Source organism: Oncorhynchus keta, chromosome 28 (assembly GCF_023373465.1).
Source record: "Oncorhynchus keta strain PuntledgeMale-10-30-2019 chromosome 28, Oket_V2, whole genome shotgun sequence".
Lineage (NCBI taxonomy): Eukaryota > Metazoa > Chordata > Actinopteri > Salmoniformes > Salmonidae > Oncorhynchus > Oncorhynchus keta.
In genome coordinates, this window is record NC_068448.1 from 47,637,224 (window position 1) to 47,663,033 (window position 25,810).

Sequence of the window (25,810 nt, forward strand, 5' to 3'; positions counted from 1 at the left end):
TGAGATGTACAATCTATGCTGGGGACAATAAAAGGCCACTTTAAAATGTGCAGTTTTTTCACAAAACACAAAGCCACAGATGTCTCAAGTTTTGAAATGAAAAATGAGTTGAAAATACATTATATACAGTCTAAAGCAGGGGTGCAACTTTGGTTTTCAATATGGGGGACATAACTATTATTATTTTTAATTTTTTCACCAGTTGGATAAACACTCCAAACAGCCTATCCGACTGCTTGGAGGTGTCCGCATGGTCCTAAAGCATACCGTAGCCTCGTTTTGTATCACATTCAAATGATAAAACTCGGGGGACAAAAATGTAATTTCAGAATGAGGCGGTTGGGGACAGGACATGTACTCCCCTGATTTAAAGAATCAGTGTCTTTTGGGGGTTTTGCATTTTATTATATTTTATATACAAGTCTACATCTTATTCATTTTGTTTTCCAGACAGAGTGGAACTATTTCAACGTCTTCCTTCCCAAAGAGGGCAAAGACTCCAGCCTGCCCATGTTCTTCTGTTCCAAGTGGAGTGTGGAAAAAGTAGTGGACTACGCTGCCTCACTGGCCAGCCTCAAGAACAACAACAATATACTAACAGCTAATCTAAAAGAAAACAGCCACGAGCAGCAGGCTCCAAGTAGACAAACCTATTCTACTGTTATCGTCATACAAATACGAATCAACATTCAAATCAACATTTATTATAACGTGTAGTTTCACAATCATGTTTGTCACAATACATTTTACAAAAAAAATATCCTGACTCACTAGATCTATTGGAGTCATTTGAATACTATGAAGATGTTTTTATTTATGATTAATAAAGCTGTAGATTGTTTGGTGAAGTCACGACCTGGAAGAGGGGTTCCAATTGTCACTTTTCTAGCACTCCAACTATTGAGTAACGCTTCATTTATTTGGAATTCACTAATTGAATCAGGGAATTGGGAATATAGTACAGATATTGATTAAAGCTAAACCTTTCATGGAAGTGGATCTTAGCAAGAACCAAGTCATGTCTGGCCATTTATTTAATGCACAGCTGCTTTCAACAGACCCAGGTGGGACTTGAACCCACAATCCCCAGCTCCGGAGGCTGATGCCTTATCCATTAGGCCACTGGATCTCTTATTCCCAACAGACAATTACATCTCGGTGGGGTAAACATACTTGAAAAGTTTTGACGCATGCCAGCAAAGCCATTACACAAGACAATACAACATTAAAGAAAACATTCATTGCACTACAACGGTGACAAACGGTACCCACAAACAGTTAGGCCCTATATAAAGCTTTCCCAACAGCAGAGCTTTCTTTTCAGCAGCAAAACATCCTTACCACTGCTACACCTGGCTATCAGCGAAGCCTTGTCGAGCAGCAAAACAGTTCATTCAGCCTCGTTTACTGCCTTAAAAAAAACATACTGTAGCTGATATGGCTGACTTGCTTAAACAAATGTGGTTCCTACTGACAATTGAGATGTACAATCTATGCTGGGGACAATAAAAGGCCACTTTAAAATGTGCCGTTTTTTCACAAAACACAAAGCCACAGATGTCTCAAGTTTTGAAATGAAAAATGAGTTGAAAATACATTATATACAGTCTAAAGCAGGGGTGCAACTTTGGTTTTCAATATGGGGGGGACATAACTATTATTATTTTTAATTTTTTCACCAGTTGGATAAACACTCCAAACAGCCTATCCGACTGCTTGGAGGTGTCCGCATGGTCCTAAAGCATACCGTAGCCTCGTTTTGTATCACATTCAAATGATAAAACTCGGGGGGACAAAAATGTAATTTCAGAATGAGGCGGTTGGGGACAGGACATGTACTCCCTGTTTTAAAGAATCAGTGTCTTTTTGGGGTTTTGCATTTTATTATATTTTATATACAAGTCTACATCTTATTCATTTTGTTTTCCAGACAGAGTGGAACTATTTCAACGTCTTCCTTCCCAAAGAGGGCAAAGACTCCAGCCTGCCCATGTTCTTCTGTTCCAAGTGGAGTGTGGAAAAAGTAGTGGACTACGCTGCCTCACTGGCCAGCCTCAAGAACAACAACAATATACTAACAGCTAATCTAAAAGAAAACAGCCACGAGCAGCAGGCTCCAAGTAGACAAACCTATTCTACTGTTATCGTCATACAAATACGAATCAACATTCAAATCAACATTTATTATAACGTGTAGTTTCACAATCATGTTTGTCACAATACATTTCATTAAAAAAAACAAATCCTGACACACTAGATCTATTGGAGTCATTTGAATACTATGAAGATGTTTTTATTTATGATTAATAAAGCTGTAGATTGTTTGGTGAAGTCACGACCTGGAAGAGGGGTTCCAATTGTCACTTTTCTAGCACTCCAACTATTGAGTAACGCTTCATTTATTTGGAATTCACTAATTGAATCAGGGAATTGGGAATATAGTACAGATATTGATTAAAGCTAAACCTTTCATGCAAGTGGATCTTAGCAAGAACCAAGTCATGTCTGGCCATTTATTTAATGCACAGCTGCTTTCAACAGACCCAGGTGGGACTTGAACCCACAATCCCCAGCTCCGGAGGCTGATGCCTTATCCATTAGGCCACTGGATCTCTTATTCCCAACAGACAATTACATCTCGGTGGGGTAAACATACTTGAAAAGTTTTGACGCATGCCAGCAAAGCCATTACACAAGACAATACAACATTAAAGAAAACATTCATTGCACTACAACGGTGACAAACGGTACCCACAAACAGTTAGGCCCTATATAAAGCTTTCCCAACAGCAGAGCTTTCTTTTCAGCAGCAAAACATCCTTACCACTGCTACACCTGGCTATCAGCGAAGCCTTGTCGAGCAGCAAAACAGTTCATTCAGCCTCGTTTACTGCCTTAAAAAAACATACTGTAGCTGATATGGCTGACTTGCTTAAACAAATGTGGTTCCTACTGACAATTGAGATGTACAATCTATGCTGGGGACAATAAAAGGCCACTTTAAAATGTGCCGTTTTTCACAAAACACAAAGCCACAGATGTCTCAAGTTTTGAAATGAAAAATGAGTTGAAAATACATTATATACAGTCTAAAGCAGGGGTGCAACTTTGGTTTTCAATATGGGGGACATAACTATTATTATTTTTAATTTTTTCACCAGTTGGATAAACACTCCAAACAGCCTATCCGACTGCTTGGAGGTGTCCGCATGGTCCTAAAGCATACCGTAGCCTCGTTTTGTATCACATTCAAATGATAAAACTCGGGGGGGACAAAAATGTAATTTCAGAATGAGGCGGTTGGGGACAGGACATGTACTCCCCTGATTTAAAGAATCAGTGTCTTTTGGGGTTTTGCATTTTATTATATTTTATATACAAGTCTACATCTTATTCATTTTGTTTTCCAGACAGAGTGGAACTATTTCAACGTCTTCCTTCCCAATGAGGGCAAAGACTCCAGCCTGCCCATGTTCTTCTGTTCCAAGTGGAGTGTGGAAAAAGTAGTGGACTACGCTGCCTCACTGGCCAGCCTCAAGAACAACAACAATATACTAACAGCTAATCTAAAAGAAAACAGCCACGAGCAGCAGGCTCCAAGTAGACAAACCTATTCTACTGTTATCGTCATACAAATACGAATCAACATTCAAATCAACATTTATTATAACGTGTAGTTTCACAATCATGTTTGTCACAATACATTTCATTAAAAAAAACAAATCCTGACTCACTAGATCTATTGGAGTCATTTGAATACTATGAAGATGTTTTTATTTATGATTAATAAAGCTGTAGATTGTTTGGTGAAGTCACGACCTGGAAGAGGGGTTCCAATTGTCACTTTTCTAGCACTCCAACTATTGAGTAACGCTTCATTTATTTGGAATTCACTAATTGAATCAGGGAATTGGGAATATAGTACAGATATTGATTAAAGCTAAACCTTTCATGCAAATGGATCTTAGCAAGAACCAAGTCATGTCTGGACATTTATTTAATGCACAGCTGCTTTCAACAGACCCAGGTGGGACTTGAACCCACAATCCCCAGCTCCGGAGGCTGATGCCTTATCCATTAGGCCACTGGATCTCTTATTACCAAAAGACAATTACATCTCGGTGGGGTAAACATACTTGAAAAGTTTTGACGCATGCCAGCAAAGCCATTACACAAGACAATACAACATTAAAGAAAACATTCATTGCACTACAACGGTGACAAACGGTACCCACAAACAGTTAGGCCCTATATAAAGCTTTCCCAACAGCAGAGCTTTCTTTTCAGCAGCAAAACATCCTTACCACTGCTACACCTGGCTATCAGCGGAGCCTTGTCGAGCAGCAAAACAGTTCATTCAGCCTCGTTTACTGCCTTAAAAAAAACATACTGTAGCTGATATGGCTGACTTGCTTAAACAAATGTGGTTCCTACTGACAATTGAGATGTACAATCTATGCTGGGGACAATAAAAGGCCACTTTAAAATGTGCAGTTTTTTCACAAAACACAAAGCCACAGATGTCTCAAGTTTTGAAATGAAAAATGAGTTGAAAATACATTATATACAGTCTAAAGCAGGGGTGCAACTTTGGTTTTCAATATGGGGGGGGGACATAACTATTATTATTTTTATTTTTTTCACCAGTTGGATAAACACTCCAAACAGCCTATCCGACTGCTTGGAGGTGTCCGCATGGTCCTAAAGCATACCGTAGCCTCGTTTTGTATCACATTCAAATGATAAAACTCGGGGGGACAAAAATGTAATTTCAGAATGAGGCGGTTGGGGACAGGACATGTACTCCCCTGATTTAAAGAATCAGTTTCTTTTTGGGGGTTTTGCATTTTATTATATTTTATATACAAGTCTACATCTTATTCATTTTGTTTTCCAGACAGAGTGGAACTATTTCAACGTCTTCCTTCGCAAAGAGGGCAAAGACTCCAGCCTGCCCATGTTCTTCTGTTCCAAGTGGAGTGTGGAAAAAGTAGTGGACTACGCTGCCTCACTGGCCAGCCTCAAGAACAACAACAATATACTAACAGCTAATCTAAAAGAAAACAGCCACGAGCAGCAGGCTCCAAGTAGACAAACCTATTCTACTGTTATCGTCATACAAATACGAATCAACATTCAAATCAACATTTATTATAACGTGTAGTTTCACAATCATGTTTGTCACAATACATTTCATTAAAAAAAACAAATCCTGACTCACTAGATCTATTGGAGTCATTTGAATAATATGAAGATGTTTTTATTTATGATTAATAAAGCTGTAGATTGTTTGGTGAAGTCAAGACCTGGAAGAGGGGTTCCAATTGTCACTTTTCTAGCACTCCAACTATTGAGTAACGCTTCATTTATTTGGAATTCACTAATTGAATCAGGGAATTGGGAATATAGTACAGATATTGATTAAAGCTAAACCTTTCATGCAAGTGGATCTTAGCAAGAACCAAGTCATGTCTGGCCATTTATTTAATGCACAGCTGCTTTCAACAGACCCATGTGGGACTTGAACCCACAATCCCCAGCTCTGGAGGCTGATGCCTTATCCATTAGGCCACTGGATCTCTTATTACCAAAAGACAATTACATCTCGGTGGGGTAAACATACTTGAAAAGTTTTGACGCATGCCAGCAAAGCCATTACACAAGACAATACAACATTAAAGAAAACATTCATTGCACTACAACGGTGACAAACGGTACCCACAAACAGTTAGGCCCTATATAAAGCTTTCCCAACAGCAGAGCTTTCTTTTCAGCAGCAAAACATCCTTACCACTGCTACACCTGGCTATCAGCGGAGCCTTGTCGAGCAGCAAAACAGTTCATTCAGCCTCGTTTACTGCCTTAAAAAAACATACTGTAGCTGATATGGCTGACTTGCTTAAACAAATGTGGTTCCTACTGACAATTGAGATGTACAATCTATGCTGGGGACAATAAAAGGCCACTTTAAAATGTGCCGTTTTTCACAAAACACAAAGCCACAGATGTCTCAAGTTTTGAAATGAAAAATGAGTTGAAAATACATTATATACAGTCTAAAGCAGGGGTGCAACTTTGGTTTTCAATATGGGGGGACATAACTATTATTATTTTTAATTTTTTTCACCAGTTGGATAAACACTCCAAACAGCCTATCCGACTGCTTGGAGGTGTCCGCATGGTCCTAAAGCATACCGTAGCCTCGTTTTGTATCACATTCAAATGATAAAACTCGGGGGGACAAAAATGTAATTTCAGAATGAGGCGGTTGGGGACAGGACATGTACTCCCCTGATTTAAAGAATCAGTGTCTTTTTGGGGGTTTTGCATTTTATTATATTTTATATACAAGTCTACATCTTATTCATTTTGTTTTCCAGACAGAGTGGAACTATTTCAACGTCTTCCTTCCCAAAGAGGGCAAAGACTCCAGCCTGCCCATGTTCTTCTGTTCCAAGTGGAGTGTGGAAAAAGTAGTGGACTACGCTGCCTCACTGGCCAGCCTCAAGAACAACAACAATATACTAACAGCTAATCTAAAAGAAAACAGCCACGAGCAGCAGGCTCCAAGTAGACAAACCTATTCTACTGTTATCGTCATACAAATACGAATCAACATTCAAATCAACATTTATTATAACGTGTAGTTTCACAATCATGTTTGTCACAATACATTTCATTAAAAAAAAACAAATCCTGACTCACTAGATCTATTGGAGTCATTTGAATACTATGAAGATGTTTTTATTTATGATTAATAAAGCTGTAGATTGTTTGGTGAAGTCACGACCTGGAAGAGGGGTTCCAATTGTCACTTTTCTAGCACTCCAACTATTGAGTAACGCTTCATTTATTTGGAATTCACTAATTGAATCAGGGAATTGGGAATATAGTACAGATATTGATTAAAGCTAAACCTTTCATGCAAGTGGATCTTAGCAAGAACCAAGTCATGTCTGGCCATTTATTTAATGCACAGCTGCTTTCAACAGACCCAGGTGGGACTTGAACCCACAATCCCCAGCTCCGGAGGCTGATGCCTTATCCATTAGGCCACTGGATCTCTTATTCCCAACAGACAATTACATCTCGGTGGGGTAAACATACTTGAAAAGTTTTGACGCATGCCAGCAAAGCCATTACACAAGACAATACAACATTAAAGAAAACATTCATTGCACTACAACGGTGACAAACGGTACCCACAAACAGTTAGGCCCTATATAAAGCTTTCCCAACAGCAGAGCTTTCTTTTCAGCAGCAAAACATCCTTACCACTGCTACACCTGGCTATCAGCGGAGCCTTGTCGAGCAGCAAAACAGTTCATTCAGCCTGGTTTACTGCCTTAAAAAAACATACTGTAGCTGATATGGCTGACTTGCTTAAACAAATGTGGTTCCTACTGACAATTGAGATGTACAATCTATGCTGGGGACAATAAAAGGATACTTTAAAATGTGCAGTTTTTTCACAAAACACAAAGCCACAGATGTCTCAAGTTTTGAAATGAAAAATGAGTTGAAAATACATTATATACAGTATAAAGCAGGGGTGCAACTTTGGTTTTCAATATGGGGGGACATAACTATTATTATTTTTAATTTTTTCACCAGTTGGATAAACACTCCAAACAGCCTATCCGACTGCTTGGAGGTGTCCGCATGGTCCTAAAGCATACCGTAGCCTCGTTTTGTATCACATTCAAATGATAAAACTCGGGGGACAAAAATGTAATTTCAGAATGAGGCGGTTGGGGACAGGACATGTACTCCCCTGATTTAAAGAATCAGTGTCTTTTTGGGGTTTTGCATTTTATTATATTTTATATACAAGTCTACATCTTATTCATTTTGTTTTCCAGACAGAGTGGAACTATTTCAACGTCTTCCTTCCCAAAGAGGGCAAAGACTCCAGCCTGCCCATGTTCTTCTGTTCCAAGTGGAGTGTGGAAAAAGTAGTGGACTACGCTGCCTCACTGGCCAGCCTCAAGAACAACAATATACTAACAGCTAATCTAAAAGAAAACAGCCACGAGCAGCAGACTCCAAGTAGACAAACCTATTCTACTGTTATCGTCATACAAATACGAATCAACATTCAAATCAACTTGTATTATAACGTGTAGTTTCACAATCATGTTTGTCACAATACATTTCACAGAAAAAACAAATCCTGACACACTAGATGTATTGGAGTCATTTGAATACTATGAAGATGTTTTTATTTATGATTAATAAAGCTGTAGATTGTTTGGTGAAGTCACGACCTGGAAGAGGGGTTCCAATTGTCACTTTTCCAGCACTCCAACTATTGAGTAACGCTTCATTTATTTGGAATTCACTAATTGAATCAGGGAATTGGGAATATAGTACAGATATTGATTAAAGCTAAACCTTTCATGCAAGTGGATCTTAGCAAGAACCAAGTCATGTCTGGACATTTATTTAATGCACAGCTGCTTTCAACAGACCCAGGTGGGACTTGAACCCACAATCCCCAGCTCCGGAGGCTGATGCCTTATCCATTAGGCCACTGGATCTCTTATTCCCAACAGACAATTACATCTCGGTGGGGTAAACATACTTGAAAAGTTTTGACGCATGCCAGCAAAGCCATTACACAAGACAATACAACATTAAAGAAAACATTCATTGCACTACAACGGTGACAAACGGTACCCACAAACAGTTAGGCCCTATATAAAGCTTTCCCAACAGCAGAGCTTTCTTTTCAGCAGCAAAACATCCTTACCACTGCTACACCTGGCTATCAGCGGAGCCTTGTCGAGCAGCAAAACAGTTCATTCAGCCTCGTTTACTGCCTTAAAAAAACATACTGTAGCTGATATGGCTGACTTGCTTAAACAAATGTGGTTCCTACTGACAATTGAGATGTACAATCTATGCTGGGGACAATAAAAGGCCACTTTAAAATGTGCAGTTTTTTCACAAAACACAAAGCCACAGATGTCTCAAGTTTTGAAATGAAAAATGAGTTGAAAATACATTATATACAGTCTAAAGCAGGGGTGCAACTTTGGTTTTCAATATGGGGGGACATAACTATTATTATTTTTAATTTTTTCACCAGTTGGATAAACACTCCAAACAGCCTATCCGACTGCTTGGAGGTGTCCGCATGGTCCTAAAGCATACCGTAGCCTCGTTTTGTATCACATTCAAATGATAAAACTCGGGGGACAAAAATGTAATTTCAGAATGAGGCGGTTGGGGACAGGACATGTACTCCCCTGATTTAAAGAATCAGTGTCTTTTTGGGGTTTTGCATTTTATTATATTTTATATACAAGTCTACATCTTATTCATTTTGTTTTCCAGACAGAGTGGAACTATTTCAACGTCTTCCTTCGCAAAGAGGGCAAAGACTCCAGCCTGCCCATGTTCTTCTGTTCCAAGTGGAGTGTGGAAAAAGTAGTGGACTACGCTGACTCACTGGCCAGCCTCAAGAACAACAACAATATACTAACAGCTAATCTAAAAGAAAACAGCCACGAGCAGCAGGCTCCAAGTAGACAAACCTATTCTACTGTTATCGCCATACAAATACGAATCAACATTCAAATCAACTTTTATTATAACGTGTAGTTTCACAATCATGTTTGTCACAATACATTTCATTAAAAAAAAACAAATCCTGACACACTAGATCTATTGGAGTCATTTGAATACTATGAAGATGTTTTTATTTATGATTAATAAAGCTGTAGATTGTTTGGTGAAGTCACGACCTGGAAGAGGGGTTCCAATTGTCACTTTTCTAGCACTCCAACTATTGAGTAACGCTTCATTTATTTGGAATTCACTAATTGAATCAGGGAATTGGGAATATAGTACAGATATTGATTAAAGCTAAACCTTTCATGCAAGTGGATCTTAGCAAGAACCAAGTCATGTCTGGCCATTTATTTAATGCACAGCTGCTTTCAACAGACCCAGGTGGGACTTGAACCCACAATCCCCAGCTCCGGAGGCTGATGCCTTATCCATTAGGCCACTGGATCTCTTATTCCCAACAGACAATTACATCTCGGTGGGGTAAACATACTTGAAAAGTTTTGACGCATGCCAGCAAAGCCATTACACAAGACAATACAACATTAAAGAAAACATTCATTGCACTACAACGGTGACAAACGGTACCCACAAACAGTTAGGCCCTATATAAAGCTTTCCCAACAGCAGAGCTTTCTTTTCAGCAGCAAAACATCCTTACCACTGCTACACCTGGCTATCAGCGGAGCCTTGTCGAGCAGCAAAACAGTTCATTCAGCCTCGTTTACTGCCTTAAAAAAACATACTGTAGCTGATATGGCTGACTTGCTTAAACAAATGTGGTTCCTACTGACAATTGAGATGTACAATCTATGCTGGGGACAATAAAAGGCCACTTTAAAATGTGCAGTTTTTCACAAAACACAAAGCCACAGATGTCTCAAGTTTTGAAATGAAAAATGAGTTGAAAATACATTATATACAGTCTAAAGCAGGGGTGCAACTTTGGTTTTCAATATGGGGGGGACATAACTATTATTATTTTTAATTTTTTCACCAGTTGGATAAACACTCCAAACAGCCTATCCGACTGCTTGGAGGTGTCCGCATGGTCCTAAAGCATACCGTAGCCTCGTTTTGTATCACATTCAAATGATAAAACTCGGGGGGACAAAAATGTAATTTCAGAATGAGGCGGTTGGGGACAGGACATGTACTCCCCTGATTTAAAGAATCAGTGTCTTTTTGGGGGTTTTGCATTTTATTATATTTTATATACAAGTCTACATCTTATTCATTTTGTTTTCCAGACAGAGTGGAACTATTTCAACGTCTTCCTTCGCAAAGAGGGCAAAGACTCCAGCCTGCCCATGTTCTTCTGTTCCAAGTGGAGTGTGGAAAAAGTAGTGGACTACGCTGCCTCACTGGCCAGCCTCAAGAACAACAACAATATACTAACAGCTAATCTAAAAGAAAACAGCCACGAGCAGCAGGCTCCAAGTAGACAAACCTATTCTACTGTTATCGTCATACAAATACGAATCAACATTCAAATCAACTTTTATTATAACGTGTAGTTTCACAATCATGTTTGTCACAATACATTTCATAAAGAAAAACAAATCCTGACTCACTAGATCTATTGGAGTCATTTGAATACTATGAAGATGTTTTTATTTATGATTAATAAAGCTGTAGATTGTTTGGTGAAGTCACGACCTGGAAGAGGGGTTCCAATTGTCACTTTTCTAGCACTCCAACTATTGAGTAACGCTTCATTTATTTGGAATTCACTAATTGAATCAGGGAATTGGGAATATAGTACAGATATTGATTAAAGCTAAACCTTTCATGCAAGTGGATCTTAGCAAGAACCAAGTCATGTCTGGCCATTTATTTAATGCACAGCTGCTTTCAACAGACCCAGGTGGGACTTGAACCCACAATCCCCAGCTCCGGAGGCTGATGCCTTATCCATTAGGCCACTGGATCTCTTATTCCCAACAGACAATTACATCTCGGTGGGGTAAACATACTTGAAAAGTTTTGACGCATGCCAGCAAAGCCATTACACAAGACAATACAACATTAAAGAAAACATTCATTGCACTACAACGGTGACAAACGGTACCCACAAACAGTTAGGCCCTATATAAAGCTTTCCCAACAGCAGAGCTTTCTTTTCAGCAGCAAAACATCCTTACCACTGCTACACCTGGCTATCAGCGGAGCCTTGTCGAGCAGCAAAACAGTTCATTCAGCCTCGTTTACTGCCTTAAAAAAAACATACTGTAGCTGATATGGCTGACTTGCTTAAACAAATGTGGTTCCTACTGACAATTGAGATGTACAATCTATGCTGGGGACAATAAAAGGCCACTTTAAAATGTGCAGTTTTTTCACAAAACACAAAGCCACAGATGTCTCAAGTTTTGAAATGAAAAATGAGTTGAAAATACATTATATACAGTCTAAAGCAGGGGTGCAACTTTGGTTTTCAATATGGGGGGGACATAACTATTATTATTTTTAATTTTTTCACCAGTTGGATAAACACTCCAAACAGCCTATCCGACTGCTTGGAGGTGTCCGCATGGTCCTAAAGCATACCGTAGCCTCGTTTTGTATCACATTCAAATGATAAAACTCGGGGGGACAAAAATGTAATTTCAGAATGAGGCGGTTGGGGACAGGACATGTACTCCCCTGATTTAAAGAATCAGTGTCTTTTTGGGGTTTTGCATTTTATTATATTTTATATACAAGTCTACATCTTATTCATTTTGTTTTCCAGACAGAGTGGAACTATTTCAACGTCTTCCTTCGCAAAGAGGGCAAAGACTCCAGCCTGCCCATGTTCTTCTGTTCCAAGTGGAGTGTGGAAAAAGTAGTGGACTACGCTGCCTCACTGGCCAGCCTCAAGAACAACAACAATATACTAACAGCTAATCTAAAAGAAAACAGCCACGAGCAGCAGGCTCCAAGTAGACAAACCTATTCTACTGTTATCGTCATACAAATACGAATCAACATTCAAATCAACTTTTATTATAACGTGTAGTTTCACAATCATGTTTGTCACAATACATTTCATTAAAAAAAAACAAATCCTGACACACTAGATCTATTGGAGTCATTTGAATACTATGAAGATGTTTTTATTTATGATTAATAAAGCTGTAGATTGTTTGGTGAAGTCACGACCTGGAAGAGGGGTTCCAATTGTCACTTTTCTAGCACTCCAACTATTGAGTAACGCTTCATTTATTTGGAATTCACTAATTGAATCAGGGAATTGGGAATATAGTACAGATATTGATTAAAGCTAAACTTTCATGCAAGTGGATCTTAGCAAGAACCAAGTCATGTCTGGCCATTTATTTAATGCACAGCTGCTTTCAACAGACCCAGGTGGGACTTGAACCCACAATCCCCAGCTCCGGAGGCTGATGCCTTATCCATTAGGCCACTGGATCTCTTATTCCCAACAGACAATTACATCTCGGTGGGGTAAACATACTTGAAAAGTTTTGACGCATGCCAGCAAAGCCATTACACAAGACAATACAACATTAAAGAAAACATTCATTGCACTACAACGGTGACAAACGGTACCCACAAACAGTTAGGCCCTATATAAAGCTTTCCCAACAGCAGAGCTTTCTTTTCAGCAGCAAAACATCCTTACCACTGCTACACCTGGCTATCAGCGGAGCCTTGTCGAGCAGCAAAACAGTTCATTCAGCCTTGTTTACTGCCTTAAAAAAACATACTGTAGCTGATATGGCTGACTTGCTTAAACAAATGTGGTTCCTACTGACAATTGAGATGTACAATCTATGCTGGGGACAATAAAAGGCCACTTTAAAATGTGCCGTTTTTCACAAAACACAAAGCCACAGATGTCTCAAGTTTTGAAATGAAAAATGAGTTGAAAATACATTATATACAGTCTAAAGCAGGGGTGCAACTTTGGTTTTCAATATGGGGGGACATAACTATTATTATTTTTAATTTTTTTCACCAGTTGGATAAACACTCCAAACAGCCTATCCGACTGCTTGGAGGTGTCCGCATGGTCCTAAAGCATACCGTAGCCTCGTTTTGTATCACATTCAAATGATAAAACTCGGGGGACAAAAATGTAATTTCAGAATGAGGCGGTTGGGGACAGGACATGTACTCCCCTGATTTAAAGAATCAGTGTCTTTTTGGGGGTTTTGCATTTTATTATATTTTATATACAAGTCTACATCTTATTCATTTTGTTTTCCAGACAGAGTGGAACTATTTCAACGTCTTCCTTCGCAAAGGGGCAAAGACTCCAGCCTGCCCATGTTCTTCTGTTCCAAGTGGAGTGTGGAAAAAGTAGTGGACTACGCTGCCTCACTGGCCAGCCTCAAGAACAACAACAATATACTAACAGCTAATCTAAAAGAAAACAGCCACGAGCAGCAGGCTCCAAGTAGACAAACCTATTCTACTGTTATCGTCATACAAATACGAATCAACATTCAAATCAACTTTTATTATAACGTGTAGTTTCACAATCATGTTTGTCACAATACATTTCATTAAAAAAAAACAAATCCTGACACACTAGATCTATTGGAGTCATTTGAATACTATGAAGATGTTTTTATTTATGATTAATAAAGCTGTAGATTGTTTGGTGAAGTCACGACCTGGAAGAGGGGTTCCAATTGTCACTTTTCTAGCACTCCAACTATTGAGTAACGCTTCATTTATTTGGAATTCACTAATTGAATCAGGGAATTGGGAATATAGTACAGATATTGATTAAAGCTAAACCTTTCATGCAAGTGGATCTTAGCAAGAACCAAGTCATGTCTGGCCATTTATTTAATGCACAGCTGCTTTCAACAGACCCAGGTGGGACTTGAACCCACAATCCCCAGCTCCGGAGGCTGATGCCTTATCCATTAGGCCACTGGATCTCTTATTCCCAACAGACAATTACATCTCGGTGGGGTAAACATACTTGAAAAGTTTTGACGCATGCCAGCAAAGCCATTACACAAGACAATACAACATTAAAGAAAACATTCATTGCACTACAACGGTGACAAACGGTACCCACAAACAGTTAGGCCCTATATAAAGCTTTCCCAACAGCAGAGCTTTCTTTTCAGCAGCAAAACATCCTTACCACTGCTACACCTGGCTATCAGCGGAGCCTTGTCGAGCAGCAAAACAGTTCATTCAGCCTTGTTTACTGCCTTAAAAAAAACATACTGTAGCTGATATGGCTGACTTGCTTAAACAAATGTGGTTCCTACTGACAATTGAGATGTACAATCTATGCTGGGGACAATAAAAGGCCACTTTAAAATGTGCCGTTTTTCACAAAACACAAAGCCACAGATGTCTCAAGTTTTGAAATGAAAAATGAGTTGAAAATACATTATATACAGTCTAAAGCAGGGGTGCAACTTTGGTTTTCAATATGGGGGGACATAACTATTATTATTTTTAATTTTTTCACCAGTTGGATAAACACTCCAAACAGCCTATCCGACTGCTTGGAGGTGTCCGCATGGTCCTAAAGCATACCGTAGCCTCGTTTTGTATCACATTCAAATGATAAAACTCGGGGGGACAAAAATGTAATTTCAGAATGAGGCGGTTGGGGACAGGACATGTACTCCCTGATTTAAAGAATCAGTGTCTTTTTGGGGGTTTTGCATTTTATTATATTTTATATACAAGTCTACATCTTATTCATTTTGTTTTCCAGACAGAGTGGAACTATTTCAACGTCTTCCTTCGCAAAGAGGGCAAAGACTCCAGCCTGCCCATGTTCTTCTGTTCCAAGTGGAGTGTGGAAAAAGTAGTGGACTACGCTGCCTCACTGGCCAGCCTCAAGAACAACAACAATATACTAACAGCTAATCTAAAAGAAAACAGCCACGAGCAGCAGGCTCCAAGTAGACAAACCTATTCTACTGTTATCGTCATACAAATACGAATCAACATTCAAATCAACATTTATTATAACGTGTAGTTTCACAATCATGTTTGTCACAATACATTTCATTAAAAAAAAACAAATCCTGACTCACTAGATCTATTGAGTCATTTGAATACTATGAAGATGTTTTTATTTATGATTAATAAAGCTGTAGATTGTTTGGTGAAGTCACGACCTGGAAGAGGGGTTCCAATTGTCACTTTTCTAGCACTCCAACTATTGAGTAACGCTTCATTTATTTGGAATTCACTAATTGAATCAGGGAATTGGGAATATAGTACAGATATTGATTAAAGCTAAACCTTTCATGCAAGTGGATCTTAGCAAGAACCAAGTCATGTCTGGCCATTTATTTAATGCACAGCTGCTTTCAACAGACCCAGGTGGGACTTGAACCCACAATCCCCAGCTCCGGAGGCTGATGCCTTATCCATTAGGCCACTGGATCTCTTATTCCCAACAGACAATTACATCTCGGTGGGGTAAACATACTTGAAAAGTTTTGACGCATGCCAGCAAAGCCATTACACAAGACAATACAACATTAAAGAAAACATTAATTGCACTACAACGGTGACAAACGGTACCCACAAACAGTTAGGCCCTATATAAAGCTTTCCCAACAGCAGAGCTTTCTTTTCAGCAGCAAAACATCCTTACCACTGCTACACCTGGCTATCAGCGGAGCCTTGTCGAGCAGCAAAACAGTTCATTCAGCCTCGTTTACTGCCTTAAAAAAAACATACTGTAGCTGATATGGCTGACTTGCTTAAACAAATGTGGTTCCTACTGACAATTGAGATGTACAATCTATGCTGGGGACAATAAAAGGCCACTTTAAAATGTGCCGTTTTTCACAAAACACAAAGCCACAGATGTCTCAAGTTTTGAAATGAAAAATGAGTTGAAAATACATTATATACAGTCTAAAGCAGGGGTGCAACTTTGGTTTTCAATATGGGGGGACATAACTATTATTATTTTTAATTTTTTCACCAGTTGGATAAACACTCCAAACAGCCTATCCGACTGCTTGGAGGTGTCCGCATGGTCCTAAAGCATACCGTAGCCTCGTTTTGTATCACATTCAAATGATAAAACTCGGGGGGACAAAAATGTAATTTCAGAATGAGGCGGTTGGGGACAGGACATGTACTCCCTGATTTAAAGAATCAGTGTCTTTTTGGGGGTTTTGCATTTTATTATATTTTATATACAAGTCTACATCTTATTCATTTTGTTTTCCAGACAGAGTGGAACTATTTCAACGTCTTCCTTCGCAAAGAGGGCAAAGACTCCAGCCTGCCCATGTTCTTCTGTTCCAAGTGGAGTGTGGAAAAAGTAGTGGACTACGCTGCCTCACTGGCCAGCCTCAAGAACAACAACAATATACTAACAGCTAATCTAAAAGAAAACAGCCACGAGCAGCAGGCTCCAAGTAGACAAACCTATTCTACTGTTATCGTCATACAAATACGAATCAACATTCAAATCAACATTTATTATAACGTGTAGTTTCACAATCATGTTTGTCACAATACATTTCATTAAAAAAAAAAAATCCTGACTCACTAGATCTATTGGAGTCATTTGAATACTATGAATATGTTTTTATTTATGATTAATAAAGCTGTAGATTGTTTGGTGAAGTCACGACCTGGAAGAGGGGTTCCAATTGTCACTTTTCTAGCACTCCAACTATTGAGTAAAGCTTCATTTATTTGGTATTCACTAATTGAATCAGGGAATTGGGAATATAGTACAGATATTGATTAAAGCTAAACCTTTCATGCAAGTGGATCTTAGCAAGAACCAAGTCATGTCTGGCCATTTATTTAATGCACAGCTGCTTTTAACAGACCCATGTGGGACTTGAACCCACAATCCCCAGCTCCGGAGGCTGATGCCTTATCCATTAGGCCACTGGATCTCTTATTACCAAAAGACAATTACATCTCGGTGGCGTAAACATACTTGAAAAGTTTTGACGCATGCCAGCAAAGCCATTACACAAGACAATACAACATTAAAGAAAACATTAATTGCACTACAACGGTGACAAACGGTACCCACAAACAGTTAGGCCCTATATAAAGCTTTCCCAACAGCAGAGCTTTCTTTTCAGCAGCAAAACATCCTTACCACTGCTACACCTGGCTATCAGCGGAGCCTTGTCGAGCAGCAAAACAGTTCATTCAGCCTCGTTTACTGCCTTAAAAAAACATACTGTAGCTGATATGGCTGACTTGCTTAAACAAATGTGGTTCCTACTGACAATTGAGATGTACAATCTATGCTGGGGACAATAAAAGGCCACTTTAAAATGTGCCGTTTTTTCACAAAACACAAAGCCACAGATGTCTCAAGTTTTGAAATGAAAAATGAGTTGAAAATACATTATATACAGTCTAAAGCAGGGGTGCAACTTTGGTTTTCAATATGGGGGGACATAACTATTATTATTTTTAATTTTTTCACCAGTTGGATAAACACTCCAAACAGCCTATCCGACTGCTTGGAGGTGTCCGCATGGTCCTAAAGCATACCGTAGCCTCGTTTTGTATCACATTCAAATGATAAAACTCGGGGGACAAAAATGTAATTTCAGAATGAGGCGGTTGGGGACAGGACATGTACTCCCCTGATTTAAAGAATCAGTGTCTTTTGGGGTTTTGCATTTTATTATATTTTATATACAAGTCTACATCTTATTCATTTTGTTTTCCAGACAGAGTGGAACTATTTCAACGTCTTCCTTCGCAAAGAGGGCAAAGACTCCAGCCTGCCCATGTTCTTCTGTTCCAAGTGGAGTGTGGAAAAAGTAGTGGACTACGCTGCCTCACTGGCCAGCCTCAAGAACAACAACAATATACTAACAGCTAATCTAAAAGAAAACAGCCACGAGCAGCAGGCTCCAAGTAGACAAACCTATTCTACTGTTATCGTCATACAAATACGAATCAACATTCAAATCAACATTTATTATAACGTGTAGTTTCACAATCATGTTTGTCACAATACATTTCATTAAAAAAACAAATCCTGACTCACTAGATCTATTTGAGTCATTTGAATACTATGAAGATGTTTTTATTTATGATTAATAAAGCTGTAGATTGTTTGGTGAAGTCACGACCTGGAAGAGGGGTTCCAATTGTCACTTTTCTAGCACTCCAACTATTGAGTAAAGCTTCATTTATTTGGTATTCACTAATTGAATCAGGGAATTGGGAATATAGTACAGATATTGATTAAAGCTAAACCTTTCATGCAAGTGGATCTTAGCAAGAACCAAGTCATGTCTGGCCATTTATTTAATGCACAGCTGCTTTCAACAGACCCAGGTGGGACTTGAACCCACAATCCCCAGCTCCGGAGGCTGATGCCTTATCCATTAGGCCACTGGATCTCTTATTCCTAACAGACAATTACATCTCGGTGGCGTAAACATACTTGAAAAGTTTTGACGCATGCCAGCAAAGCCATTACACAAGACAATACAACATTAAAGAAAACATTAATTGCACTACAACGGTGACAAACGGTACCCACAAACAGTTAGGCCCTATATAAAGCTTTCCCAACAGCAGAGCTTTCTTTTCAGCAGCAAAACATCCTTACCACTGCTACACCTGGCTATCAGCGGAGCCTTGTCGAGCAGCAAAACAGTTCATTCAGCCTCGTTTACTGCCTTAAAAAAACATACTGTAGCTGATATGGCTGACTTGCTTAAACAAATGTGGTTCCTACTGACAATTGAGATGTACAATCTATGCTGGGGACAATAAAAGGCCACTTTAAAATGTGCCGTTTTTTCACAAAACACAAAGCCACAGATGTCTCAAGTTTTGAAATGAAAAATGAGTTGAAAATACATTATATACAGTCTAAAGCAGGGGTGCAACTTTGGTTTTCAATATGGGGGACATAACTATTATTATTTTTAATTTTTTCACCAGTTGGATAAACACTCCAAACAGCCTATCCGACTGCTTGGAGGTGTCCGCATGGTCCTAAAGCATACCGTAGCCTCGTTTTGTATCACATTCAAATGATAAAACTCGGGGGGGACAAAAATGTAATTTCAGAATGAGGCGGTTGGGGACAGGACATGTACTCCCCTGATTTAAAGAATCAGTGTCTTTTTGGGGGTTTTGCATTTTATTATATTTTATATACAAGTCTACATCTTATTCATTTTGTTTTCCAGACAGAGTGGACCTATTTCAACGTCTTCCTTCCCAAAGAGGGAAAAGACTCCAGCCTGCCCATGTTCTTCTGTTCCAAGTGGAGTGTGGAAAAAGTAGTGGACTACGCTGCCTCACTGGCCAGCCTCAAGAACAACAACAATATACTAACAGCTAATCTAAAAGAAAACAGCCACGAGCAGCAGGCTCCAAGTAGACAAACCTATTCTACTGTTATCGTCATACAAATACGAATCAACATTCAAATCAACATTTATTATAACGTGTAGTTTCACAATCATGTTTGTCACAATACATTTCATTAAAAAAAAACAAATCCTGACTCACTAGATCTATTTGAGTCATTTGAATACTATGAAGATGTTTTTATTTATGATTAATAAAGCTGTAGATTGTTTGGTGAAGTCACGACCTGGAAGAGGGGTTCCAATTGTCACTTTTCTAGCACTCCAACTATTGAGTAACGCTTCATTTATTTGGTATTCACTAATTGAATCAGGGAATTGGGAATATAGTACAGATATTGATTAAAGCTAAACCTTTCATGCAAGTGGATCTTAGCAAGAACCAAGTCATGTCTGGCCATTTATTTAATGCACAGCTGCTTTCAACAAACCCAGGTGGGACTTGAACCCACAATCCCCAGCTCCGGAGGCTGATGCCTTATCCATTAGGCCACTGGGTCTCTTATTCCTAACAGACAATTACATCTCGGTGGGGTAAACATACTTGAAAAGTTTTGACGCATGCCAGCAAAGCCATTACACAAGACAATACAACATTAAAGAAAACATTAATTGCACTACAACGGTGACAAACGGTACCCACAAACAGTTAGGCCCTATATAAAGCTTTCCCAACAGCAGAGCTTTCTTTTCAGCAGCAAAACATCCTTACCACTGCTACACCTGGCTATCAGCGGAGCCTTGTCGAGCAGCAAAACAGTCCATTCAGCCTCGTTTACTGCCTTAAAAAAACATACTGTAGCTGATATGGCTGACTTGCTTAAACAAATGTGGTTCCTACTGACAATTGAGATGTACAATCTATGCTGGGGACAATAAAAGGCCACTTTAAAATGTGCAGTTTTTTCACAAAACACAAAGCCACAGATGTCTCAAGTTTTGAAATGAAAAATGAGTTGAAAATACATTATATACAGTCTAAAGCAGGGGTGCAACTTTGGTTTTCAATATGGGGGGACATAACTATTATTATTTTTAATTTTTTCACCAGTTGGATAAACACTCCAAACAGCCTATTTTATCCGACTGCTTGGAGGTGTCCGCATGGTCCTAAAGCATACCGTAGCCTCGTTTTGTATCACATTCAAATGATAAAACTCGGGGGACAAAAATGTAATTTCAGAATGAGGCGGTTGGGGACAGGACATGTACTCCCTGATTTAAAGAATCAGTGTCTTTTTGGGGTTTTGCATTTTATTATATTTTATATACAAGTCTACATCTTATTCATTTTGTTTTCCAGACAGAGTGGAACTATTTCAACGTCTTCCTTCGCAAAGAGGGCAAAGACTCCAGCCTGCCCATGTTCTTCTGTTCCAAGTGGAGTGTGGAAAAAGTAGTGGACTACGCTGCCTCACTGGCCAGCCTCAAGAACAACAACAATATACTAACAGCTAATCTAAAAGAAAACAGCCACGAGCAGCAGGCTCCAAGTAGACAAACCTATTCTACTGTTATCGTCATACAAATACGAATCAACATTCAAATCAACATTTATTATAACGTGTAGTTTCACAATCATGTTTGTCACAATACATTTCATTAAAAAAAAACAAATCCTGACTCACTAGATTTATTGAGTCATTTGAATACTATGAAGATGTTTTTATTTATGATTAATAAAGCTGTAGATTGTTTGGTGAAGTCACGACCTGGAAGAGGGGTTCCAATTGTCACTTTTCTAGCACTCCAACTATTGAGTAACGCTTCATTTATTTGGTATTCACTAATTGAATCAGGGAATTGGGAATATAGTACAGATATTGATTAAAGCTAAACCTTTCATGCAAGTGGATCTTAGCAAGAACCAAGTCATGTCTGGCCATTTATTTAATGCACAGCTGCTTTCAACAGACCCAGGTGGGACTTGAACCCACAATCCCCAGCTCCGGAGGCTGATGCCTTATCCATTAGGCCACTGGATCTCTTATTCCTAACAGACAATTACATCTCGGTGGCGTAAACATACTTGAAAAGTTTTGACGCATGCCAGCAAAGCCATTACACAAGACAATACAACATTAAAGAAAACATTAATTGCACTACAACGGTGACAAACGGTACCCACAAACAGTTAGGCCCTATATAAAGCTTTCCCAACAGCAGAGCTTTCTTTTCAGCAGCAAAACATCCTTACCACTGCTACACCTGGCTATCAGCGGAGCCTTGTCGAGCAGCAAAACAGTTCATTCAGCCTCGTTTACTGCCTTAAAAAAAAACATACTGTAGCTGATATGGCTGACTTGCTTAAACAAATGTGGTTCCTACTGACAATTGAGATGTACAATCTATGCTGGGGACAATAAAAGGCCACTTTAAAATGTGCCGTTTTTTTCACAAAACACAAAGCCACAGATGTCTCAAGTTTTGAAATGAAAAATGAGTTGAAAATACATTATATACAGTCTAAAGCAGGGGTGCAACTTTGGTTTTCAATATGGGGGGACATAACTATTATTATTTTTAACTTTTTCACCAGTTGGATAAACACTCCAAACAGCCTTTCCGACTGCTTGGAGGTGTCCGCATGGTCCTAAAGCATACCGTAGCCTCGTTTTGTATCACATTCAAATGATAAAACTCGGGGGGGACAAAAATGTAATTTCAGAATGAGGCGGTTGGGGACAGGACATGTACTCCCTGATTTAAAGAATCAGTGTCTTTTTGGGGTTTTGCATTTTATTATATTTTATATACAAGTCTACATCTTATTAATTTTGTTTTCCAGACAGAGTGGAACTATTTCAACGTCTTCCTTCCCAAAGAGGGCAAAGACTCCAGCCTGCCCATGTTCTTCTGTTCCAAGTGGAGTGTGGAAAAAGTAGTGGACTACGCTGCCTCACTGGCCAGCCTCAAGAACAACAACAAATATTAACAGCTAATCTAAAAGAAAACAGCCACGAGCAGCAGGCTCCAAGTAGACAAACCTATTCTACTGTTATCGTCATACAAATACGAATCAACATTCAAATCAACATTTATTATAACGTGTAGTTTCACAATCATGTTTGTCACAATACATTTCACAAAAAAACAAATCCTGACTCACTAGATCTATTGGAGTCATTTGAATACTATGAAGATGTTTTTATTTATGATTAATAAAGGTGTAGATTGTTTTGTGAAGTCCTGACCTGGAAGAGGGGTTCCAATTGTCACTTTTCTAGCACTCCAACTATTGAGTAACGCTTCATTTATTTGGAATTCACTAATTGAATTAGGGAATTGGGAATATAGTACAGATATTGATTAAAGCGAAACCTTTCATGCAAGTGGATCTTAGCAAGAACCAAGTCATGTCTGGCCATTTATTTAATGCACAGCTGCTTTCAACAGACCCAGGTGGGACTTGAACCCACAATCCCCAGCTCCGGAGGCTGATGCCTTATCCATTAGGCCACTGGATCTCTTATTCCTAACAGACATCTCGGTGGGGTAAACATACTTGAAAAGTTTTGACGCATGCCAGCAAAGCCATTACACAAGACAATACAACATTAAAGAAAACATTAATTGCACTACAACGGTGACAAACGGTACCCACAAACAGTTAGGTCCTATATAAAGCTGTCCCAACAGCAGAGCTTTCTTTTCAGCAGCAAAACATCCTTACCACTGCTACACCTGGCTATCAGCGGAGCCTTGTCGAGCAGCAAAACAGTTCATTCAGCCTCGTTTACTGCCTTAAAAAAACATACTGTAGCTGATATGGCTGACTTGCTTAAACAAATGTGGTTCCTACTGACAATTGAGATGTACAATCTATGCTGGGGACAATAAAAGGCCACTTTAAAATGTGCCGTTTTTTCACAAAACACAAAGCCACAGATGTCTCATTTATTTGGTATTCACTAATTGAATCAGGGAATTGGGAATATAGTACAGATATTGATTAAAGCTTTCATGCAAGTGGATCTTAGCAAGAACCAAGTCATGTCTGGCCATTTATTTAATGCACAGCTGCTTTCAACAGACCCAGGTGGGACTTGAACCCACAATCCCCAGCTCCGGGAGGGATGCCTTATCCATTAGGCCACTGGATCTCTTATTCCTAACAGACAATTACATCTCGGTGGGGTAAACATACTTGAAAAGTTTTGACGCATGCCAGCAAAGCCATTACACAAGACAATACAACATTAAAGAAAACATTAATTGCACTACAACGGTGACAAACGGTACCCACAAACAGTTAGGCCCTATATAAAGCTTTCCCAACAGCAGAGCTTTCTTTTCAGCAGCAAAACATCCTTACCACTGCTACACCTGGCTATCAGCGGAGCCTTGTCGAGCAGCAAAACAGTTAATTCAGCCTCGTTTACTGCCTTAAAAAAAAAACATACTGTAGCTGATATGGCTGACTTGCTTAAACAAATGTGGTTCCTACTGACAATTGAGATGTACAATCTATGCTGGGGACAATAAAAGGCCACTTTAAAATGTGCCGTTTTTTCACAAAACACAAAGCCACAGATGTCTCAAGTTTTGAAATGAAAAATGAGTTGAAAATACATTATATACAGTCTAAAGCAGGGGTGCAACTTTGGTTTTCAATATGGGGGGGACATAAATATTATTATTTTTAACTTTTTCACCAGTTGGATAAACACTCCAAACAGCCTTTTTCCGACTGCTTGGAGGTGTCCGCATGGTCCTAAAGCATACCGTAGCCTCGTTTTGTATCACATTCAAATGATAAAACTCGGGGGGACAAAAATGTAATTTCAGAATGAGGCGGTTGGGGACAGGACATGTACTCCCCTGATTTAAAGAATCAGTGTCTTTTTGGGGGTTTTGCATTTTATTATATTTTATATACAAGTCTACATCTTATTCATTTTGTTTTCCAGACAGAGTGGAACTATTTCAACGTCTTCCTTCCCAAAGAGGGCAAAGACTCCAGCCTGCCCATGTTCTTCTGTTCCAAGTGGAGTGTGGAAAAAGTAGTGGACTACGCTGCCTCACTGGCCAGCCTCAAGAACAACAACAATATACGAACAGCTAATCTAAAAGAAAACAGCCACGAGCAGCAGGCTCCAAGTAGACAAACCTATTCTACTGTTATCGTCATACAAATACGAATCAACATTCAAATCAACATTTATTATAACGTGTAGTTTCACAATCATGTTTGTCACAATACATTTCATTAAAAAAACAAATCCTGACTCACTAGATCTATTGAGTCATTTGAATACTATGAAGATGTTTTTATTTATGATTAATAAAGGTGTAGATTGTTTTGTGAAGTCCTGACCTGGAAGAGGGGTTCCAATTGTCACTTTTCTAGCACTCCAACTATTGAGTAACGCTTCATTTATTTGGAATTCACTAATTGAATTAGGGAATTGGGAATATAGTACAGATATTGATTAAAGCTAAACCTTTCATGCAAGTGGATCTTAGCAAGAACCAAGTCATGTCTGGCCATTTATTTAATGCACAGCTGCTTTCAACAGACCCAGGTGGGACTTGAACCCACAATCCCCAGCTCCGGAGGCTGATGCCTTATCCATTAGGCCACTGGATCTCTTATTCCTAACAGACAATTACATCTCGGTGGGGTAAACATACTTGAAAAGTTTTGACGCATGCCAGCAAAGCCATTACACAAGACAATACAACATTAAAGAAAACATTAATTGCACTACAACGGTGACAAACGGTACCCACAAACAGTTAGGTCCTATATAAAGCTTTCCCAACAGCAGAGCTTTCTTTTCAGCAGCAAAACATCCTTACCACTGCTACACCTGGCTATCAGCGGAGCCTTGTCGAGCAGCAAAACAGTTCATTCAGCCTCGTTTACTGCCTTAAAAAAACATACTGTAGCTGATATGGCTGACTTGCTT

General features: G+C 39.1%; 15 non-coding genes across 15 annotated transcripts; all 15 read right to left on the minus strand.

The window, feature by feature from the left end:
• Positions 1-1,056: 1,056 nt before the first annotated feature.
• Positions 1,057-1,129, minus strand: trnar-ccg (transfer RNA arginine (anticodon CCG)). Its single transcript has one exon. It is a non-coding gene; the product is annotated as a tRNA-Arg (tRNA).
• A 1,410-nt stretch (positions 1,130-2,539) lies between these two features.
• Positions 2,540-2,612, minus strand: trnar-ccg (transfer RNA arginine (anticodon CCG)). The gene has a single exon. It is a non-coding gene; the product is annotated as a tRNA-Arg (tRNA).
• Positions 2,613-4,019: 1,407 nt separating this feature from the next.
• On the minus strand, positions 4,020-4,092 carry trnar-ccg (transfer RNA arginine (anticodon CCG)). The gene has a single exon. It is a non-coding gene; the product is annotated as a tRNA-Arg (tRNA).
• Positions 4,093-6,990: 2,898 nt separating this feature from the next.
• On the minus strand, positions 6,991-7,063 carry trnar-ccg (transfer RNA arginine (anticodon CCG)). Its single transcript has one exon. It is a non-coding gene; the product is annotated as a tRNA-Arg (tRNA).
• Positions 7,064-8,467: 1,404 nt separating this feature from the next.
• On the minus strand, positions 8,468-8,540 carry trnar-ccg (transfer RNA arginine (anticodon CCG)). Its single transcript has one exon. It is a non-coding gene; the product is annotated as a tRNA-Arg (tRNA).
• Positions 8,541-9,949: 1,409 nt separating this feature from the next.
• Positions 9,950-10,022, minus strand: trnar-ccg (transfer RNA arginine (anticodon CCG)). The gene has a single exon. It is a non-coding gene; the product is annotated as a tRNA-Arg (tRNA).
• Positions 10,023-11,432: 1,410 nt separating this feature from the next.
• trnar-ccg (transfer RNA arginine (anticodon CCG)) lies at positions 11,433-11,505 on the minus strand. The gene has a single exon. It is a non-coding gene; the product is annotated as a tRNA-Arg (tRNA).
• Positions 11,506-12,916: 1,411 nt separating this feature from the next.
• Positions 12,917-12,989, minus strand: trnar-ccg (transfer RNA arginine (anticodon CCG)). The gene has a single exon. It is a non-coding gene; the product is annotated as a tRNA-Arg (tRNA).
• Positions 12,990-14,398: 1,409 nt separating this feature from the next.
• Positions 14,399-14,471, minus strand: trnar-ccg (transfer RNA arginine (anticodon CCG)). Its single transcript has one exon. It is a non-coding gene; the product is annotated as a tRNA-Arg (tRNA).
• Positions 14,472-15,880: 1,409 nt separating this feature from the next.
• Positions 15,881-15,953, minus strand: trnar-ccg (transfer RNA arginine (anticodon CCG)). The gene has a single exon. It is a non-coding gene; the product is annotated as a tRNA-Arg (tRNA).
• A 2,888-nt stretch (positions 15,954-18,841) lies between these two features.
• Positions 18,842-18,914, minus strand: trnar-ccg (transfer RNA arginine (anticodon CCG)). Its single transcript has one exon. It is a non-coding gene; the product is annotated as a tRNA-Arg (tRNA).
• Positions 18,915-20,325: 1,411 nt separating this feature from the next.
• trnar-ccg (transfer RNA arginine (anticodon CCG)) lies at positions 20,326-20,398 on the minus strand. The gene has a single exon. It is a non-coding gene; the product is annotated as a tRNA-Arg (tRNA).
• A 1,412-nt stretch (positions 20,399-21,810) lies between these two features.
• On the minus strand, positions 21,811-21,883 carry trnar-ccg (transfer RNA arginine (anticodon CCG)). Its single transcript has one exon. It is a non-coding gene; the product is annotated as a tRNA-Arg (tRNA).
• A 1,409-nt stretch (positions 21,884-23,292) lies between these two features.
• On the minus strand, positions 23,293-23,365 carry trnar-ccg (transfer RNA arginine (anticodon CCG)). The gene has a single exon. It is a non-coding gene; the product is annotated as a tRNA-Arg (tRNA).
• A 2,050-nt stretch (positions 23,366-25,415) lies between these two features.
• On the minus strand, positions 25,416-25,488 carry trnar-ccg (transfer RNA arginine (anticodon CCG)). Its single transcript has one exon. It is a non-coding gene; the product is annotated as a tRNA-Arg (tRNA).
• Between the last annotated feature and the right edge of the window lie 322 nt (positions 25,489-25,810).